Raw genomic sequence first — 8,442 nt, 5'->3', positions numbered from 1 at the left:
ATGCACAATGAAGTGTGTGAGTTCCTCGCCAAACTATTGGAGAATGTCGATGCTATTAGCTTCACAACGGACATTTGGAGCTCAGACGTGTGTCCAATGTCGTTGTTGAGTCTCACAGCACACTGGATAGACTCTGATTTTACTTTCAAGAAAGCGGTGCTGCATGCCCGTGAGTTCCGTGGCTCACACACTGGGGATTCCATTAAGGCAGCCATGGAGGAGATGCTGCTCGAATGGAAAATTAACAAAAGCAAAGTCCATGTCGTTTTAAGAGACAATGCTAAAAATATGAAGAAGGGCATGGACCAACTTGGAGTGGCGAGTATGGGATGCTTTGCGCACACTATGCAGCTTATTGTGCATGAGGGACTGTTGTCGCAGCGCAGCGTGAGTGACGCACTGGCTAACGGGCGGAAAATGGTAGGCCATTTCAAGCACTCGCCTTTGGCATATTCACGGCTGCAGGACATACAACTAGAACTTCATATGCCGCCTAAGCGTCTGCAGCAGGACGTTCAGACTCGGTGGAACAGCACCCACTACATGATTGAAAGCCTCATCGCGCAGAAACGGTCACTCTCGGCGTATGTGGCTGAACATGACCTGCCAGCGACGCTAACAGCAAACCAGTGGGGGCTGTTGGAGCGGACTGTCACGGTGTTGGCCCCTTTCGAGGAGATGACAAGAGAGGTGAGTGTAGGGATGGGACGATTATCGTTTTTATCGTTAATCGCGATAAAAACAGCCGCGATAACTTTATCGTGGAGAATTTTAATTATTTGAATAATCGTATAATCGTATGTTATGAATAAACTGTGTTTAACAAATGTCTGGCGCTATTTTTTCAGCCTAGTCTACATTACTTTTGCAGTCAAGTTAGCGACTGTTACTGTAATATAATTGCAATTCCTCACATGAGCGCGCGCGAATATCCTCACAGAACTTGTCTCGCGCTATTGTTCATGACATTTTCTAATCGTCCCACCCCTAGGTGAGTGCCTCATCGGCATCACTAGCTGATGTCATCCCCATCGTGTGTGTCCTGAGACGTGTCCTCAGTCGGGAAAACGACACTGACCAGGGGATTAAAACGATGAAAAGCACCCTCCTCGACGCACTCAACAGGCGTTTTGACAACTTGGAGTCTGAACCGTTATACTCGGTTGCAACCCTGCTTGATCCACGGTACAAAGACAGGTAAGGGAATTTCTGTTAACTTTATTTAGCCTAATCTGATTCAACGTTGTGTGTGTGTGTGTGTGTGTGTGTGTCTGTGTGTCTGTGTGTCTGTGTGTGTGTGACAAGTAACTTGATTACGGAAATTATTTGACTAATATTAGCTATTTTATTATACAGGTACTTCACAAATGCAGACAGTGTGAGGCTTGCAAAGACAGCACTAATGGCAGAGGTAGGGAAGATGGAGGAAGTGTTGGAGGAGGGAACTACAGCCTCTGAGCCAGCAGACAAGACTCCACGGTTGGAGGCGACAGGCACCAGTACCAGCAGCAGCAGCCTTGCCAACATCTTTGATGAAATCCTGGAGGAACGCACAGTAGGCCTACCTGATCCTGGGATAACCACAAGCGTACAAGTTCAAGTGCATACCTACCTCAGTGAGGCACCTATTCCACGGTCAGACAATCCCTTGCTTTTCTGGAAAGTCAACCAACCTCGACTGCCCTCCCTGGCAGCCACAGCAGCTAAATTTCTCTGTGCTCCTTGTACAAGTGTAGAGAGTGAGAGGCTCTTTAGCACAGCCTCAATTATTATTGATGACAGAAGGAACAGGTTGACTGCACAGAATGCTGAAAAGCTAATCTTCCTGAAGAAGAATCTCTCCCTCATGCTTGAGTGAACAATGTTCAAGAGCTTTGTTACAAAGAAACGGCACATAAGAAACGTGTGTGCGTGTTGTTGTTGTTGTTTTTTGTTGTTGTTTTGTTTACAATTGTCAAAGCAGCTGTTATTCTTATTTATTTGGAATACTTTACATATTTATTTGGGAAGTTATATTTAACTTGTGTTTTACAGCCATTTTGTTTTTACTGTTAGTTGGCTACACTTGAAAAAAGACTTATCAGACATAACTATTTTTTCTACAATGCTGAATGCTGCTGTTTAAATAGTTTTAACTTTAAACCAGTTACTGAGTACTGGTCACTGAGTACTGCAGAGTACTATTTTTGTTGCTTTAATAAAGGCTGGCAGTCTTTAATTTAACTGTTGTTGGTGTGGACTATATACTGGGGAGGTATTTGAATGAATGAATGAATGAATGGTCTTTATTGTCATTGCTACAGTACAGGTACCAAACAACGAAATTTAGGAGGGGTGGCTCCCCTGGTGTTAGAAAATAAATAAATAAATAATAATAATAATAATATTCAGGGGTCAAAAAATTTATACAAATATCGGATCGGTATCGGTATCGCCGATACCCGAAGCCCAGGTATCGGTATCGGTAGTGAAAAAGTGGGATCGGGACATCCCTAGTTCTAGGCCCTGGACAATCTAGACAATTTGATGGCAGCTACTAGATTGAAATCAAGTGTAATACTGAAACACAACTGTGAACATTTCAAACCTGCAAACTGCGACACTTTAAATGAATGTGCAATAACACTATGTGCATTATGACAACCCTCGGGTACATAAGGTTCAGAGATAGGAAATGTTAGAATAGGTATAGCATAGCATAGAGTACAGCACAGTGTTTTATTTGTATAGTATAGTATAGTGGATAGTGTACATAGCCTTTATTTATGTAAACCAGCTCTTTTCCCTTCTTGTTTTTAGTTTTTTTTCCTAGCAGCAGGGGAGCCCCCCTCCCAAATTTCGTTGTTTGGTACCTGTACTATATCAATGACAATAAAGACCATCATTCATCATGCTAGAGAGAGGACTCACACTGGACAGTGATGTCATCATGCTAGAGAGAAGACTCACAATGGACAGATAGATGCACCTCATAAGAGGATGAGTTCACGTTGTCTGGATAAGCACAGCTGTAGCTGCCAACGTCCTCAGCTCTGGCCTGGAACTCTGTGTTGGGTACTGGTTGTCCATCCCTGGTCCAGACTACAGTAGGAGGGTCAACCAGCATACAGGTGGAGAGAAGGGTGGCAGTGGTGGTGGTGTAGCAACAGCTTAGAGTCACGTTCTCTCCCTCTCTTACGCGGTCAGGGTTAACACTGGCTGTCAGCCCTGGACAAGAAGAAGAGAGAGAGAGAGAGATGGACACAGAGAGAGACACAGAGAGAGAGAGAGAGAGAGAGAGACTCAAATATTAATAAATATTGCCACCACAATGTGACTCCAGTTATCCAACAGTTACAGGTAGTGATGCTCCGATCTGATCGGCATCGGCCGATATGGCCTTGATCGGTTTTGATCGGAGTTCTCAAAACGGCCGATCAAACATGACCGATCAGTTTACAAAATGGCGTCGCCAGTCTGGAAATATTACACAGTGTCGGAAAGAGACAACAAATATGCCGTTTGTAATGTCTGCTCAAAAGAAATACCTCGGGGAGGAACGCACGCAAGGTCTTTCAATACCACGAATATCATACGGCATTTGCTGCGTTCGTCGATTCGCTCAGAGAGCGCCGAAGCGCACACTGGGCTCGACGTCATAAAGGGACCGAGTGCTTTGATTGGACGAGAGGCGTTCCACGAGTGCTGGTCAGAGTTCCAGCGCGACTTCACGAGCGTAGTGTAGGTAGTGTTCACCGACGTCATGTGACCCCGCGAGCAGGAAGTCACTTGGCCCATAGCAACAACAACTATTAGCGCGTGAGTTTTAGGTCTTCCTCTGTGCACCTTGCACAAGTGTAGATAGCGAGCGACTTTTCAGCAGCAGGACATATTTTAGATGATAAGAGGAACAGGCTGAGTGCCAAAAACGCTGAGATGCTTGTATTTCTCAAGGCTAATCTGCCAGTGATGCTGCTTAATCAGAAGTAAGGTTTGAGTCTGAAATCTCCTTAGGTGCAATGTTTTGTTTTATTGATTATTGCTGACTTGCTGTCTTATCTCCTCCTAAATATGACTTGAAACTGACTGACTTGAAACAGTATTTTATATTTGGCTATAGCCTGTTTATGTTGCAGTTTAGTTTGGGTATGTTTATTGTTCCTCAGGAAAGCTACAGTTACAGTATAAGCTCCAAGTTCTCTAAGAGCCCCTAGTTCCTCTCATTCGAGTGGAATGTTGCACATTTGATGTGACAGTGTACATTTTATTTATTATGATTTTTATTTTCACATTTTATTTGTTTTTCCTGAAGTAAGCTACAGGTGGTTGTGAATTCAATAAAACAGATGGTCGTCAATTCATGATACTTTCTCATCTCCTAATTTCATTTAAATACTTTATATACAATGTCAATGGTGTTAAGAATAATTTAAAACATAAATAATGCTACACAATAAATAGAATGCTTCAATTGCCATTTTCGACGCTGTGATCGGTGATATCGGATCGGCAGATCACTGATTCCAGTGATCGGTGATCGGTGATCGGCACCAAAAACCCTGATCGGAGCATCTCTAGTTACAGGTATCTGGTTCATTCATGCTGAGGTTCAGTTAAAACTGTCCATAATACTCACACTGAACACTGAGGGTAGTTGTAGTAGATGTGGCTGAGTTGATGACATTGGTGGCCTGGCAGTAGTACCATCCACTGTGGCTGAGCTGTTGGAGATGGTGTGACTCTGGTTCTCTGCCACAAGGGTCTCTCTCTGACGCCAGTGGGGACTCTCGTCCTTATACAGGATGTAGCTGGCAGGTGGGTTGGCATCACTGCTGCAGGTGAGAGTGACGGAGCCGCCCTGAGCAACAACTCCACTTCCTGGACTGACTGACACCATGACGTTCTTTGGACCAGACACTAGGCCAGACACTAGGCGTAAGTCCATGGGGGGGTTTAGGGGGCAAGTCATCCTCACCACAAGAGTCAGATTCGTCTTCACTTGAATGACGCTGGTATTTGCTTGATGGCCTATTCAGATAAAAGCATACATTTTAGCACATTAAACATGAAACATGAAAAGTTAACTTAAGGGAGCACATCAGCCATTTTCAAACTTGTACTAATACTCAGATGGCTCAATTTCTGTCTACTAGTGACATAGTGTGTAGACAGAAATGGTGCCTGAGCATTAGTGAGGACTAAATAGCCAATTGTACATATTAGCTGTAGATCAGCTAGTATGAAGCTGGGCTGATATGAAGATAGTGTAGCGGACAATACTATGATGTATGATGTACATAATTCACCTGTGTGTTTGGTTATGGGGAATTGTGTGCGGGCACTTTAACGCCGGTTGAAAATGGGTGAAGTGGTCCTTTTAAAAAGGTACCTACAAGTGAACCCACTGAAAATTTGGGCTGGGACGCTAACAATTTATAAAAATCAATATATTGTTAGAGATATACGTACTTTCGTTTTCGCTTGCTTGGCGTTTCACCGTCCGTCGTCAGATCAGCTTTTCTCTCTGCATCTGACAGCTTCCTTCGGGCGTCTGAGTATGTGTCTAAAAGACAAAATGGGGAAACAAACTTTCAGCAATTTTTCTAAGTTAATGTAATGCAAATTGTTCACGTTTTCAGACTTATCCCCCTCCCCAGAAACTATGATTTTCATACCTGCACTTCTCATTATCTTGACAGGGCATCTGTGCCATGTCCCATCCGTCTTCGGCTGCATAGCCTTTGCCACCTTTGAAGATGCATTCTTTCGAGGATACCAACACTCCTCCTTGTCCTCATCAATTAACCAGCAGGCTGGTATGATGTCGATTGTCACCGCATCCTGAGACTCATTAGGATTCCCAACAATCTGACTGTCTGTTTCAGAAGAATCTAAGTTCTGAGACACACTGTTCTGGTTGGAGTCTAAGTCTCGCCAAAAACGCATGCGCTCTGAAACCCTGGCTTTAATGCGCCTACGTCTGGTCTGATAGCAACCAAACGATTCCATGTTTCCACACAACCTGTAACACAAAAATGATGATGCTTAGAAATGTTTCTACTTCACTATTCTAAAAACATTACACCAAAGCAATGTCAGGACTATAGGGCATAGCAGTGGTGGCCATTTTGTGGTGCTACAGATAGAAAACACATACATTTTTCCCATAGAGCTTTCTGAAAATATTTATATAAATTATTTAAAACCTGGAACCAAGGCTCCTGGTGAATCGTGACCATAAAACATTTGATTCTGTGTCCAAGGAAATTATTTGAAACCCGCAAAAAACTGGTATTTATTTAATATATTATATGATATAATTCACTTTTTTTTTCTTTTTTTTTTCGCAGAATCAAATGCATGATTTTAATGGTCATGGTTCACCAGGAGCCTGGAAGGCTTGATTCCAGGCTTAATATAATTTCTGTGGCACCACAACATGGCTGCCTAGTAAAGAGGCAACAGTGGACTAGAGTTACATACATATGATATGACAAATATAATTTCACAAGTTTCTTACCTTAATTAAATGTGTTTCCAATGGTCAATAAATGAAGAAAAGAAAGTAAAAGAGTCCGTGTTCTGTTGATGGAGCAAAGCAGCAGGACGTGCGGTGTGTGTGTGTGTGTGTGTGTGTCGTGTATCTAACCGCTCTGGGGGTCATTCCACTAAAGGTGGATCAGTATAGCGGCGATATAAATAAATGCGGCGCTCAGGCAACTCGAGATTGGAATTCAAGCCTCAGGTGATTCCTCGAACGAGGATCAGCCTTGTGTCATCAGTGTTCACAGAAGACAGGCTTACATATCTTCGATATGGGCGCGTGCACGCAGACATAAAAAGCCCAGAAGAGTCGATCTGTCGAAATGAAGATACTCCACTCTGCAGGGGTTCTACATTTGCGCAGCATTCCGAATTATTGATTTTTATGAAGACGGAAAAATAAGATGTAAAATAGTGCAATACTGCCGCAATTAACAAGGCGAGGGAAATGGTTTGGCAAGAAATTGCTGACCGATTAAATGCGTAGGTCATACTAGCCCAGTTATTGTTATATGTTCATATTTTAATAAATGAATATTACTACTGTGGTGATATCAGCAGCAGGCTACAAGCCGTCATATCGCCACAATGGCCTAGTGGTATCGACCGCTGCCACAGGATTTATTCATCATTTTTAGACGTGGTTCGAATCCCTCTTCAGACACACTTTTTACTGCATTTCGTTGTCTGAATCTAATCTAAAATCTCATCTAAAATATAGTAATAGTAAGTATATAGGCTATAAAATGATGGTGCAGGCTAATTTACAAGAACTGACACGATTACAATGGTGTTTAAAGCCTTTCTGAGTAAATTATGTTCTTAAACTAGACCCTGGATTTGGCATAGATTACTGATGGATAGATGATTCACTTAGACAGATATATATATATATATATATATATATATATATATATATATATATATATATATATGTTGTAAATCGATTTGCATGAAGGCTTCGGTTAAATGTAAAAAAAAGAAAAAAAAGAATGACTTAGTCAAGTCTCGAACACGCAACCTTTGGAACTGACGCTGGCTGCCTTAACCACTACGCCAGCCAGACGCTGAGATGACAGCAATGCAAGTTGACATAATTACTTTTTTTTTTACACTCTTTTATTTATTGATCTATCGATCTATCACACTTTCAAAATATCAAATTATCTATCCATCACACAGTCAAACTATCTAATCTATCTATCTCGTGTGAAGTGGGAACTAATATTTCCTAAAAGACACATGAGGAACTGTCGTTCGGGGTTTAGTTTCCGCCTGTGAGTCTTTTAAGTCGTGACGTATTTCCGGGGCCAACGTTGGCTGAGGCGCTGTTTTCGAGATGCCGAAATAATAATAATAATTAATTATATTTATATAGCGCTTTTCCGAGGCTCAAATACCCTGACAATATGGAGAAAACGGTAAAGTGCTGTGTCCCTTGTTGTATGAATAGATCCGAGTCTAAAAAACGATTAAACTGTCATTCTACCGCTGTAGTTCACAGGTACTCCGGTGCGGAGAATTTCTGATTTGGACTCGGAAATGGCTAAACGTCACTTTTGACGTCAGACTTACCAAGCGGATAGCCTCTGTTTTAGCCTGGTCGCGAGCAGGCTAATTATATCTGACTCATAAGGAGCTCAACCAATCAGCGAATTATTTGAGCCACATTGATGGCACCGAACGCAAGCTAACATTTTAACAATCCTCGAATTTCGGTGACCTGTATGACTCATAAGTATACTAGTAGTATAGCTAGCGAGCTAACAACGATCTATTTCTGGGGGTCGTAGAAAGTCGGGACGAAGATGCCGTGAAAGCTGAGAGCCTGCTGATTCCGAATATGAAAACGGCTTGTCTTACTGCGGCATGCGCTACTATACTAGTATACGTATGAGTCATACAGGTCACCGAAATTCA

At 42.4% G+C, this 8,442-nt stretch overlaps 1 long non-coding RNA gene across 1 annotated transcript; it reads right to left on the bottom strand.

Annotated features, from left to right (window-relative positions):
- Positions 1 to 2,961: 2,961 nt before the first annotated feature.
- Positions 2,962 to 5,955, bottom strand: LOC308172865. Its single transcript, XR_013937865.1, has 4 exons — positions 5,655 to 5,955; positions 5,449 to 5,542; positions 4,616 to 5,007; positions 2,962 to 3,207 (listed from the first exon to the last, which is right to left on the bottom strand). It is a non-coding gene; the product is annotated as an uncharacterized lncRNA (long non-coding RNA).
- Positions 5,956 to 8,442: the final 2,487 nt, after the last annotated feature.

This window comes from Nansenia antarctica, assembly GCF_963989245.1.
Source record: "Nansenia antarctica genome assembly, chromosome: 17".
In the NCBI taxonomy this organism is placed as follows: domain Eukaryota; kingdom Metazoa; phylum Chordata; class Actinopteri; order Argentiniformes; family Microstomatidae; genus Nansenia; species Nansenia antarctica.
Note: the sequence above shows the minus strand (reverse complement) of the source record. Positions and strands in the feature narration are given on the sequence as shown.